Genomic DNA, 13,264 nt, shown 5'->3' with positions numbered 1-13,264 from the left:
GAAATGTGCATCCACATTTTGACGGCAGAAATGAATATCCGCAAGGACCCTTTCAAAATTTTTATCCAAACTACCTCTCCCAACTCTACATCTTAAAAGTAATTTCATGCCCTTGTATGTAAAACAAAACCAAGCAAAACAAATCCCCAGAAGCCCCCTTTCCCCTTCTAAATTAGTGACCTCATGGATTTTGTTTCCAGTTTGTGGAAAATGTTGTAGTGATCCTTCTGGTAAACAGGAGATTGGCAATAAATAGAAACACCTCTCCTCACATTCCACCAGCTCATAAGCAGGTCAGGTGAACCTGCCAGCCTGCTGGTATCTGTGTACTAAGAGAATCTGGTACATTGGAGGGCTGTGGTTTGGTACAAGGGAGGCTCCCTGTTGCCAGGAAAAGCACTTGAAATTCAGGCTCATGAAATTCACATGAAATTCAGGCTCACAAAAACTCTCCTGTGCTATCTCTGACCCAAATTTTAGCACCAGGTTTTTCCACTTTCTAGGATTCAAACACAAAGGAACCAGTGTCCAGAGGCAAGTGACATAGGCCTTAAACTTGCTGCCATTCTTAATTTCCTCATTCATAAACTTTCCTTAGAAAACCCAAATCCCCATTCCTCTTTTTAAATACATTCCTGCCTTCAGCCCCGATGGCCAATAGCAGACATCTATTTCCCAATGGTTGAGAGAGACTCCTTCATCTTCTTGGTCATGACTGGGATGAGGTTCATGTGTTCATCCACACACTTGGTCACACAACTCTCCAGCTGCCGCTTCACCTGAAGCTCTTTACTCCCCGCATCTACTGAATCTTTGGCTTTGTCGTTGCAATGCATAGTGCACCATTCCAGGCGGTCCTGGAACTTCTGCAACTCGCTGGTCACCAGGGCCTGGCGTTGAGCCAGAGGTGCATGGCAGCGCTCAATGCACTGGTGCACTTGCTGCATGGTGGCCTGGCTGTCCTCACAACAGCCGGTGATGCACCGGAACATGAGGCCCTGCATCTTCCAATGTTCTCTCTCTCCAGCCTCTTCACCATAGAGTTCACTGCCTCCTGCACTCGGACCTGCTGCAGCTCCGCCATGACAACCCCACCCTGCTACCTGCAGCGCTGGTGCCCACGTGGACTCCCCTTGTTAAGTGTTTTGAGTTTGTTTTTGTAGGGTTTTTTTTTTTTTGCTGTCTTTTGTTCTCTTTCTTTAAATAAATTGTTTATTTAATAAATAATATATTAAATAAGTAAATAATACATAAGGTTTCAGGCTTCAAAGAGTTGATAATGTTATGGACTGTTACAAGATGGGCAGTTTGAAAATAGTGATATTTAGACCGGTAGGTATACTGGTTTGTCCAGTGGAATATGTTTTTTCTGATCTGGTTAATCAGTATTATGTTATATATTGCTACCCAGTGCATTGTAGTCCATTTCTATTAAGACCACCACCAACATGTGTGACACAAGTGAAGAAAGTTGCATGAATTAAATTCTATGACTTTTAATTCTGAGCCAAATTCTACGCCTTGAATCCTGAATCAAAGTCTAGAACTTTAAGAGACTTGGATTTATTAGAAGAGTGTGGTGAGAGAAGGGCTTCCTACCTTTTTTATTTTAAGCTTTCTTCTTTTGTTCTCTTCTCTTGTGATTTGATGACTATCTTAATGTTAAGTCTGGATTAATTTTGTGTGTGTGTGTGTATATCTACGACAGGTTTTTGGTCTGTGCTTACCATGAGGTTTTTATATAGCAATCTGTATATACATGATTGTTTTAAGTTGCTGATCTCTTAATTTCAAATGCATTTTTAAACTCTGCATTTGTACTCGCCTCCGCTCTTGATTACTGTTTTTTTATATTGTATTTTACATTTGTTTTGTGTATCTCTTAACTGCTTATTTGTGGATATAGGTGATTTTAATACTTTTAACTTTCCTGCTAACTTTGTGTGTGAGCTCACCTCTACTGGTGAGTTTTTCATTTTGTAATTTTGTTTCTAGTTGTGGCCTTTTCTTTTTCACCTAGAGAAATTCCTTTAACATTTGTTGTAAAACTGGTTTGGTGGTGCTAAACTCTTTTAGCTTTTGCGTGTCTGTAAAGCTTTTGATTTCTCCATCAAATCGAATGAGAACCCTGCTGGGTAGAGTATTCTTCTTGTAGGCTTTTCCCTTCTTTCGCTTTAACTATATCGTGCCACTCCCTTCTGGCCTGCAGATTTTCTGCTGAAAAATCAGCTGATACAGCCTGTGGGTGTTCCCTTGTATGTTATTTGTTGCTTTTCCCTCACTGCTTTTAATATTCTCTCTTTATCTTTAATTTTTGTAATTTTAATTACAGTGTGTCTTGGTGTGTTCCTCATTGGGTACAGAGGTACAGTCCCACACTGTATGGGACTCTGCACTTCCTGGACTTTGGGTGACTTTTTTCTTTCCCAGGTTAGGGAAGTTTTCAGCTATTATATTTTCAAATATGTTCTCAGAACGTTTCTCTCTCTCTTCATCTTCTGGGGCCCCAATAATGCAAATATTAGTGCACTTGATGTTGTCCCAGAGGTCTCTTAAACTGTCCTCATTTCTTTTCATTCTTTTTTCTGTTCAGCGGCAGTGGTTTCCACTACTCTGTCTTCCAGCTCCCTGATCCATTCCTCTGTATCATTTAGTCTACTGTTGATTGCTTCTAGTGTATTTTTCATTTCAGTTATTGTATTCTTCGTCTCTGTTTGGTTGTGCTTTATATTTTCTAACTTTTTGTTAAAAACTTCTAACTTCTTGCTCTGTGCATCCATTCTTCTCCCGAGTTCTTTCATCACCTTTACTCTGAACTCTTTCTCTGGTAGATTGCCTGTCTCCACTTGGCTTAGTTCTTTTTCTGGGGTTTTATGTTGTTCCTTCATCTAGAACATGTTCCTCTGTTGCCTCATTTTTTCTAAATTGCTATTTGTATTTTTATGTATGTGGTAAGTTAGTTTCTTTACCTTGGAGAAGGGGCCCTCTGTAGGAGACGTCCTATGCATCCCAGCAGTGCTCTCCCCTCTCATCACCCAGGCTCTAGGGATTACCCCTAAGAGGGCTTCATGCGTCCTTCTGTTGTAGTGGGCTGACTATGTGTGTGGTCTGGTAGGTTTGGTTGGCCCCTAACCCTGTTGATTGTCAGGGCCTGCCTTGTGCAGATGCTGCTGGTTAGGGGGGCCTTGTCATGAGGCAGCTGGTTTTGGAATCCTAGGGGGCCCTGGGGCTAGTGCTGGCTCACTGGTGGGCAGAGTCAGGGTCCAGAACACTCCAGAGCTGTTGCCCCCGCCATTGGCAGGTGAAGCCAGGTCCTGGGGTTAGTGCTGGACACTGGCACACAGAGCCGGGTCCTAGAGCTGGCTTCAGCACCCAGGGATCCCATAGCTGCTGTCAGATTTCTGGTGAGGAGGTGTTGGTTCCTCCCACCAACACCTTGTTGGTCGGGTATGAGGTCCAGGGTGTCCTGAAGCTTGTATTGGCCTGCTAGTGGGCAGGGCCAGGGCCCAGGTGGTCCCAAGTAGGGTCTGGCCTACTGTGGGCAGGCTGAGTCCACAGTCTGTGGGATTGTAGTCTTCTTGGGTCTAGTGTCTGCCCCCTGGTGGTTGAAGCTGGTCTAGAGGTTAGTGTAGGCTTCCTGGAGGGCAGGGCTGGTGCCTGTCCACTGGTGGGTGGGGCTGGGTCTTGGCCCTCTTGTGGGCAGGGCCGTGTCTAGGGGCATGTCTAGAGGTACCTACAGCTTGTTGGGTGAGGCAAGGTCTTGGCGCTAATGAGCTAGAGGGAGGATCTGAAGATGGCGGCCGCCAGCATCAGTGTTACACAGTAGAATGTGTAACACAGCCAAATATGGCTGCTGCCAGTGTCTGTGTCCCCCAGGGTGAGCCACAGCCACCCCCATCCCCTCACTCCCACCCCCCACCACTACCCCTCCAATCCCCCAGCCCCACCCCAGCCCATCTCTCTGGGAGACTTTCCAAGACCAGCAGGTAGGTCTGGCCCAGGCTCCTAGCAAATTATTGCTTTGCCCTGGATCTGTGAGATCTTGTGTGCACCCTTTAAGAGGTTAGTCTCTCTTTCCCCCAGTCCTATGGGGCTCCAAAAATTAAGCCCCACTGGCCTTCAAAGCCAAATGCTCTGGGGGCTCATCTTCCTGGTGCAGGATCCCTGGGCTGGGGAGCCTGGCATGGGGCTCAGAACTCTCACTCCTATGGGAGAACCTCTGTAGTATAATTATTCTCCAGTTTGTGGGTTGCCCAGGGGTATGGGACTTGATTATATCATGAGTCCACCTCTGCTACCCAACTTGTTTTGGTTCCTTCTTTTTTGTCTTTAGTTGTAGAAGATCTTTCCTCTTTTAAGGACACCTGTGTTTACATTGGGCCCATCTGGATAATCCGGGATATTGTCCTATTTTATTTTATTATTATTTTTAAAATTTATTTATTTTTATTTATTTAGTTTTGGCTGTGTTGGGTCTTTGTTGCTGCACACGGGCTTTCTCTAGTTGTGGTGAGCAGGGGCTACTCTTCATTGCAGTGTGTGGGCTTCTTATTGCGGTGGCTTCTCTTGTTGCAGAGCATGGGCCCTAGGCATGTGGACTTCAGTAGTTGTGGCACGTGGGCTCAGTAGTTGTGGCTCGCAGGCTCAGTAGTTGTGGCACATGGGCTTAGTTGCTCCACGGCATGTGGGATCTTCCCGGACCAGGGCTTGAACCTGTGTCCCCTGCATTGGGAAGTGGATTCTTAACCACTGCATCACCAGGGAAGCCCTATTGTCCTATTTTAAAGTCAGCTGATTGGCAACCTTAATTCCCTTTTGCCATGTAACCTAACTTATTCACAGGGTCAGGCCTGTGCACATCTTTGAGGGGCCATTATTCTACCTACCACAGACAAGTTTAAAGATTGTTGAATAAATTCATGCTAGACAGAAAAGTGGGCCTTAGGAATTCACTTTTTCATTCTACCAGTATTTATTGAGTGCTTACCTGTTCCAGGTGCTGCCATTAAAATAGAAAGCAAGGTGGACTGGTCTTTGTCTTCACTGAGTTTACAGTATAGTGTCCATACAGTTATAATATATTTTTAAAAAACTCCTGTTAAAATGAAACAATACAGCAACATAATTAACTTTTACTGAAAATCTTTAGCCCCACTGGATTCATAAGAGAAATTGTCTATAACTGTCTTTTCTTATACTTTCACTGTCTTTTCTAAGTATAGAAAAGACAGTTTTCTAACTGTCTTATACTAAACTGTCTTTTCTTTTCCTTATCTGGTTCAATTTCAAGGTTATATAATAGTAGTTGCTACAAAATAGTTGAATCGTTTTCATTCCATCTATTTTTTGGAACAATTCATACAAAAGAGGAATCATTTGTTCTTTGAAACTTTGATTCAACTCATCTCTAAGATTGTTCAGACCTGAGCTTTTTAATTTTTTTGAGGTTTCCATATCCAGTTCAATTACTTTAATGGTCAGTAGTCTATTCAGATGTCTGGGGTTACATGGGTTACACGTTGTTAACATGTGTCAATTTCATCCAGGTGCTGAAAGTTCTTGCTGCACAGTTGCTCATATGGGTTTACCTTTTCTTAAAATTTTCTGTGTCTGCAATTATTTTCCACTTTTTATTACACATTTTGTTTCTTTGCCTCTTCTCTCTCTAGGATGGTTTGTTTTTCTCTTAACAAATTCTGCCAGAGGTCTGTGTAGTAGGATTGTCTGTGGTTTCACTGATAATCCCCAATATTTTTGCTCTTTTTCTTGATTTTTTTTTGTTTGCCCTTATGTCCCTCCTTGTTCTCTTTGCTCTATTTGTTAGCCTTCTGTAATCTCTGATTTCTGAGATTATTTTTCTTGTATTTTTATTCAAATATACTTAGAGTTATATTTCTCTTTAGGTACTGCTTGTTGTGTTGCAAAAATGTTCACATGTGGTTTCATGTCATTCAGCACTAAATATTTGGGGATTTTTGCTTATAATTTTGTCTTTAACCCAAATATTACATTGTTTATCTTATTTATTTTTTACCAACCATACATTTAAAAAAATTATTTTCCCCTTTTCCTGTCTTCCATTGGACAAGTGCAAATCTATTTTGCTGGAATGAAGTTGTGTTTCGATTTCTAATCTTCTGGTGGTGTTCCCTAATTATTAAGACTCATTCTTTCCCCAGCAGTTTCTAAACTGTGTACGTTTCCTCCCCATGCCCTCTCCTCCCTCATCCCGCACCCCTTGCACATCTACTATCTTAGTTCCCCAGGGGCTCACTGCTCCCAGCTCTTCGTTTCCAAGCAGTTGCCACGCCCACTCCAATCCCTTGGGCCAGTCCTCTCGTTCTCGGCCCCAAAGCCCTCCCAGCTCCCCGCCTCCCAACCCGGCGACCCCGCCCCTCAAGGAGCAGTACTCTAGGGCTGCCTTCCCAAGGGTTGCTGTCGGCTAGGAGGGCGGAGTCTCCGGGCCCTGCTCCCGGTTCGTGCCGCTGCTCCCTGTGGCTCGCCCTGGGACCTACTGTCCCCCAGACTCCCGCACCTGCATGTCCTACCCGACCCCTCCCTTCCTAAAGGATTTCTCGAGGGTCCCGATACATGGAAGCCTGGTCTGCCCCGCGCAGCCTCTCCCATCCCCAGCATGGCCGTCCTGGTCTCTGACATCGTTTGTTGAAAAAGGGAGAGAACGAACGTCAGGCTCACACAAGGCAGGATTGAGCAGTGGTGGCTGAAGAAAGAGCGGCAGCTTGAATTTCAGTGTTCTTGTGAGGAATTTTCCAGAAAAGGTATCTTCACTGTGAAATAGGTATAGTAAATATCGATCTTGCCCTGGTAGTAGCACTTGGCTATGGTTTTTCCTTCAGGTTTTACAATACTGTACAGAGGGGGCCAGTACCAGTCCTTCAAAGGGAAGGTGCTCTGTTGGTAAAGATACCGATTGCCTCCTCTTGGACTAACGGTCACACTGATGAATATGGGTGTTAAAAAAAAAGAAGTTTGTTTCTCACATGAATGAAAAGGAAATTTCCTTTCGTCGATCTCAGGCTCCCTTCAAGAGTAAAGTCAAGGTTACTTAACATGCAAAATTAAATATTGTCCTCATTTCAAATGAAATAAAATTCATTGCTTGATCAGCATCCCCTTGGAGCAGTTTATATTAATGGAATTATCTTTTATTACCCGAGTAAATTGATTTAGGATGATACAGTTTACCTAAAAAGCAGTAATATTTACAGGTCCTGAAATTAAATGCTAAGGGAAAACATGATTTCTTTAAACCGGGTAGGGGGACAAGCCTAAGGGAGTTTTACTCTAACGTCTACCACATTCAGTGGACCTTCAGCTTGATCTCGGCTTGGTCATTCTTGCATGAGCTCTGCTTTGCCTGTGATTGCACTCTGAGCTCACTGACCGCGAGAGGACGAAGCAGAAGGTAGCTCATATCTTCTGCCTAAGACTGGGTGTGGTTTTTGAGTGGATGGAATAGTAGTTTGGAGGATTTGAGGAGAGGGGTGGCCCACGTGCTGTGTGTCTTCCCCTAGTGACCAATGTGCTGAAGTTTCTATGGTTCAAGGCAGTTGCTAAGTTTTAAATGATCAGCAACAAGGTAAAGCTCGCTCATGTGAACACATCCTGTGTGTACAGCACCAATTCTGGAAGCTTGACATGTGAAAAGATATGATACACTTTATACCCAGAAGGAGTAAGACAAGATCTTAGGAATAAGGTAGGAAAAAAATAAAAACAAAAGGTGCATGCATTGTGTCAAAACTGTGCTATAAGCTAATAAGAATTATAAAAACTTACAGATTGAGGTAAAATTAATGTTTTCCAAAGTGTGGGTTCCTCTCAGCTAATCCCACAAGGTATTTAAAGAATTCTGACATCAAAATAAATTTGGAGGGCTTCCCTGGTGGCGCAGTGGTTGAGAGTCTGCCTGCCAATGCAGGGGACACGGGTTCGTGCCCCGGTCCGGGAAGATCCCGCATGCCGTGGAGCGGCTGGGCCCGTGAGCCGTGGCCGCTGAGCCTGCACGTCCGGAGCCTGTGCTCCGCAACGGGAGAGGCCACAACAGTGAGAGGCCCGCGTACCACAAAAAAAAAAAATTTGGAAAATGCTACTCACTGTATCCCAGCTGTGATATTTTAAAGGGACCTGATAAGACCTATCATAAATAAACTTCTTTAACCCAGAGTTTACCAACTGTATTTATATATGGAATCTTTAAAAATTATTATTAGTAGTATAAAAGCTATTAAAAGTAAGCTGTGGAACACACTTTCTGAAACACTGTTCTAGAATTACATTCTATATGGCAATGAGAAGCTCATGAATGACCCTGAGGGAACCTGTCAGAATGGTAGGATTAAATCGTTATTAAGATGAAAGAATAAGGTGAGAAAGTGATAACAGTGATTATAACCTGTTAACTGGAGTTCCCAATGAAAGAAATAGATGAGATAAAATTCAAGGGGGTGTGAGGGTTGTTATGTGTCAATTTGGCTGGGCCATGGTACCCAGCTATTTGGTCAGATATCACTCTGGATGTTTCTGTGGAGGTATGTTTTGGATGAGATTAACACTTAAGTCAGTGGACTTTGAATAAAGCAGATTATCCTCCATGAGCAGTGTGTCTATTAGAACATTTATATGTGTGATTTGCATTATGGCTTTTTTTTGGACAGTGCTGATCGAAACTGTTAAGTAACAACCAAAGTTCTCAGTATCAGTTAAGAAAAAAGGCCCATCATCAGACAATACAGTGCAGATGGTAAGAAGAGGAAGTGCTGTAGAGATTCAGAGAATGCCATAAATTACCTTGGGTCCTTTCCTTGGGCCAGACTTTTTTTTTAGAAATTATTACTTATTTTTCAGCTGTGTCAGGTCTTAGCTGCGGCACGCCAGATCTTCGTTGAGGCATGCGGGATCTTTAGCTGCGGCGTGCGGGCTCTTCGTTTTGGCGTGCAGGTTTTCTCTTCTCTAGTTGTGGCGTGTGGGCTCCAGGGCGCGTGGGCTCTGTAGTTTGCCGCGCTGCATGCAGGCTCTATTGTTGAGGCACACGGGCTCAGTAGTTGTGGCTATGGCGCGTGGGCTTCGTTGCCCCGAAGCATGTGGGATCTTAGTTCCCTGACCAGGGATCGAACCCGCATCCCCTGCATTGGAAGGCGGATTCTTTACCACTGGACCACCAGGGAAGTCCCTGGGGCAGAGTTTTTAATGTTTACTCTGCTGATCCCATAAGCCTGTACCTCAAGGCAGTTGAAATGTTATAGAAGGAATTTATGTTTGAGTGAGTCATCCCAATATCATAGCTTTGTAAGGAGAATGCCTTACACTGTGTGTATCTTCAAGGTTTTCAAAATACTTGCACATTCATTATCTCATTTAATCTTCCTAATGATCTGGGAGGAAGGTAGAGCGGGTTATCCCTATTTCACTGGTGAGGAAATTGAGGCTTAAAGAGTCTGTGTGATGCAAAGAACATTGGAATTAAGGATGCTGTTGAACAGTGACTCCGAGTGATCAAATACTATGAGGTCCTGGAAAGAACACTGGATTTGGACTCAGAAGGCTCAGTTCTTCCCAGATTGATGATTTTAGGTATTCTTACCTGTCTACCTAAGTTTCATTTATTCAGCTGTAAAATGGGATAAACCTATCCCAGAGGGTTGAGGTGAGCATTAATTGAGATAATCCATGTAAAACACTTGACACAGTAACTAAATCCCAGGAATCTCTTGGTAATTTAACTCTTAGTAGTAGTATGAAATTATATTTTAATATCATTCAAATTAAGGGTAAATATCTAGGTGTAGCAAGGTTCTAATACCATCCTTTAGTACTCCAGTCTAGGAGGTTATCCTTCTAAATGCTCTGCAAAACACTGCTCTGTATATCCCTTTAGTTGATAATAGGGGTTCCATTTAGAATTATAGGCATGTAATTTGCAGACATGACAACAGGATTCAGAGAGTTATAAATGAATATGCCTCATTTTCTAAATGAGGAAATGGAACTTATTAAGATAAATTATCTAATACTTGGATATGAGGCAAAAAAAAAAATAGTGGGTGGCATGTCCTTTCAGTGACATGGGAGTGAAGGCTATGCTAGGATTAGCCAGGGTAATGTACTTCACCTTGCTGCTTATCCTTGGTTTAAGTTTCCAGACTTAGTGATGATGCATGTTAACTTGTAGACTTTTTTTTTTTTCCTGGTACAAGTGCAGATTTCTGCCTAGTGGAACAGACAACCCCCAAAGTTATAGTTTAAACAGTTTTGTATCTCACCCAGCAATCTCATCCTCCTATAAAGAAATGCCCTAGCTCCACAAATGCTCTTTGAACTGGCCAGGGCATCTTACTAGTTCCCTCATTATTGAATGAATTGAATAAAATCTTTGACATGCACCATCTAGAATGTGTCTCTGGATTCACCCCCTCTCAGGTTCACAGTCTGTGCTGTCGTCCAATGTCTGAAAACACCTGCCTTGTGTCTTTTGTCCAGTTTCATAGTTGTTTACAGAGGGAGGGCTGGCCCGGAATCTGTTATTCCTTCATGCTGGACGTCAATTACTCTTATATTAGAGATGAGGAAACAGAGGAATGGAAAGGTTTAGCAACTTGTCCGGAATCACGCAGCAGTTTAAATGTTGGAGCTGGAATTCAAGCCTAGGCAGACTGACTTCAGAGCTGCTCACTTAATTACTGTGCCGTGTAGCTTCTCAGAAAAATGGCTTTATATATACATGGAAAATGTTTTGTCTGGTGTCAGGAAACAGTAAGTCCTTAATAAAGTCTAGCTATATTATTCTTTAAAACTCTGAAGCTCAGTATAAATGTGTTCTTAGCCCAGTGCTTAGAAGCAGAAGATGGTGGATAGGACAAAAGTACCACCACGTGAGTTGGTTCTCTTGATTAGTACTAATCTTTATTACCGTCCTACCATTAGCAAATGAAAAGAGGGCATTTGCTTAAGTCCTTTTTATTTGCATGAACCAAATATTAAATCCTTAGCCTGCTTTTTTTTGCCATTAAAATCTTTATTCGTTAGAAATATAGAGCAAAACAGAAAAATCCAAGCAATAAGGCATAGATGGTACTCCTATCAATTTCTGAATTTCAGATCAGTAAATACTGTGCAGTAACACACCCATCTGGCCAAGAAGCAGATTGCAATGGAATGAAGGTACAAGCTCATGAATAGAATGCAAATATTTGTAATAGCACGCAGCACTAAATCTACCATCTATTTATTTATTTATTTATTTGTGTGTATGTATGTATATATGGCTGTGCTGGGTCTTCAGTTGCTGCACGTGGGCCTCTCTTCAGTTGCGGTGAGTGGGGGCCACTCCTCGCTGCGGCGCGCGGGCCTCTCACCTTGGCGGCCCCTCCCGTCGCAGAGCACAGGCTCCAGGCGCGCGGGCCCCAGCAGTCGTGGCTTGAGGGCTCTAGAGCGCAGGCTCAATAGTTGTGGCAAACGGGCTTCAGTAGTTGTGGCTTGTGGGCTCCAGAGCACAGGCTCAGTAGTTGTGGCGCACGGGCTTAGTCGCTCCGCGGTATGTGGGATCTTCCCGGACCACGGCTCAAACCCGTGTCCCCTGAACTTGCAGGTGGATTCCCAACCACTGCACCTCCAGGGACGACCCTACCATCTAATTTCCAATCTACTACCTAAATTTTTCATCTCATACAAAAATTTATAAGGGAGACATTTTTATTTATTTTTTATTTTTTTTAAGGGAGTCATTTTTAAACCCATGCCTTTCTTTGGCTTTAGCCCATATACTTAAATATTTAGTTTGCCTCTGTCTTGTGCCTCTTTTTTCTTGAGATACATATAAAATTTCCCCAAACCTCAGTTATATCTACTAGCACAAAATGCAACAGACACATTGCAGTTATCCACTCACTCTGATTAGCATAGGAAGGAGAACTAGCTTGTTCTGGTCTCCTTCCCATAACACCCACTCTTACCTCATACCAGACAAGCAGACACATATGCCATCCATGAACTTTGACCTCTCTGAATAGCAGCTGCCAGATCTTCATTGCACGTTGTTCTCTGTAGATGGTTAGAATTGATACGTTTGAACCTAAATAAATTTACAAAGGCAAATGCAGAAATCAGGAAATGGTAAATTAAATAGAGTAAGTGCAAGACTTGGTTTATTGTTATCTTCCCACAAGCCCAAACTTCCCTTTTCTGGTATCAGCTTTATCTGTGGCAGAAAGCCATCATTATCTCCTATCTGTCAATAATTCTGAATATGTTGTCAAGCTAGTAAAATGTTCAGAGTGGACCACATCGTCAGTGGTTCCACAAATTGACAGTTTTTCAGGTAAAGCTGTACTTGAATGCATCAAAATAAGTTGATTTTTTCCCCCTACTCTATTAAGAGCTGCTGCTTAGTTCTAATACTCAGAAGCGTTCAAGGTTGGAATCTATACTTTTTAGAACTCATATTCCAATGTGGCTTCTTAAAAATCTTCCCAGATTTTTAACTGTCCTTTGGCCCTTGAAGTGCAGTGTTATTCTAGATGTAGCCTTACTCATGACAGGCTTTGTCCTCAAATTAGGATCACTTCTATTTCATTTCCTGAATGTCCTTTGGATGTCAAGAAGAGTCTTTTCAAAATCCCAATGTGCCCTGCCACCGGAGCAATACACACACCAACCACACAGACCTACAAAAGCATTTTTTTTTAATAAAAGGCAAAAGACATATGATCTAAAGAGAAATAAAAGTATCTTAGAGTTGTAATGTTTTTGATAAGTAACATGATTTATCTGATTTTTCTTTTCACCCTAAATTATAACTCCATATCTCAGGTTGGGCTCTGCAGGGAGCAGACTCTGAGGAAGAGACAGTGGCAGGACGTTTATTTAGGGAATGCTTTGGGGATCACCATCTTTGAAAGGAATACAAAGAAATTGGGATTGGACAGGAGGAGAAGTTGGATTGCGATACAGTCTCAACAAAGTTATCAGCTGGACCCCTAGGAAACTGCTGTAAGTTGACATGCCACCAAGTGGCTGATTGGTTTCCTGAAGGATTGGGGACTCCGCGTCGGTCTCTGTTACTGGCAGGCTGAACATTCAGCAGTGAATGTAACTAGATCAGCCTAGGTATGTGGGCACCCATCCCTTTGGGTCAGCTGTAGCCTCCAATCCTGCTACAGTGGCTATTCCATCCCAGACACTGGATGATGTCGTTTTGTCAACTTGGTTGTTCAGGGCCTCTTCCATCATGGATCCTTTATGGTAT

General features: G+C 42.9%; 1 pseudogene across 1 annotated transcript; it reads right to left on the bottom strand.

Moving 5' to 3' along the window:
* Nucleotides 1-668: 668 nt before the first annotated feature.
* LOC309825178 (protein FAM136A-like) lies at nucleotides 669-1,084 on the bottom strand (annotated as a pseudogene). The gene has a single exon. The product of its transcript is annotated as a protein FAM136A-like (transcript).
* Between the last annotated feature and the right edge of the window lie 12,180 nt (nucleotides 1,085-13,264).

This window comes from Grampus griseus (genome assembly GCF_964374135.1).
Source record: "Grampus griseus genome assembly, chromosome: 7".
In the NCBI taxonomy this organism is placed as follows: Eukaryota; Metazoa; Chordata; class Mammalia; order Artiodactyla; family Delphinidae; genus Grampus; species Grampus griseus.
Note: the sequence above shows the minus strand (reverse complement) of the source record. Positions and strands in the feature narration are given on the sequence as shown.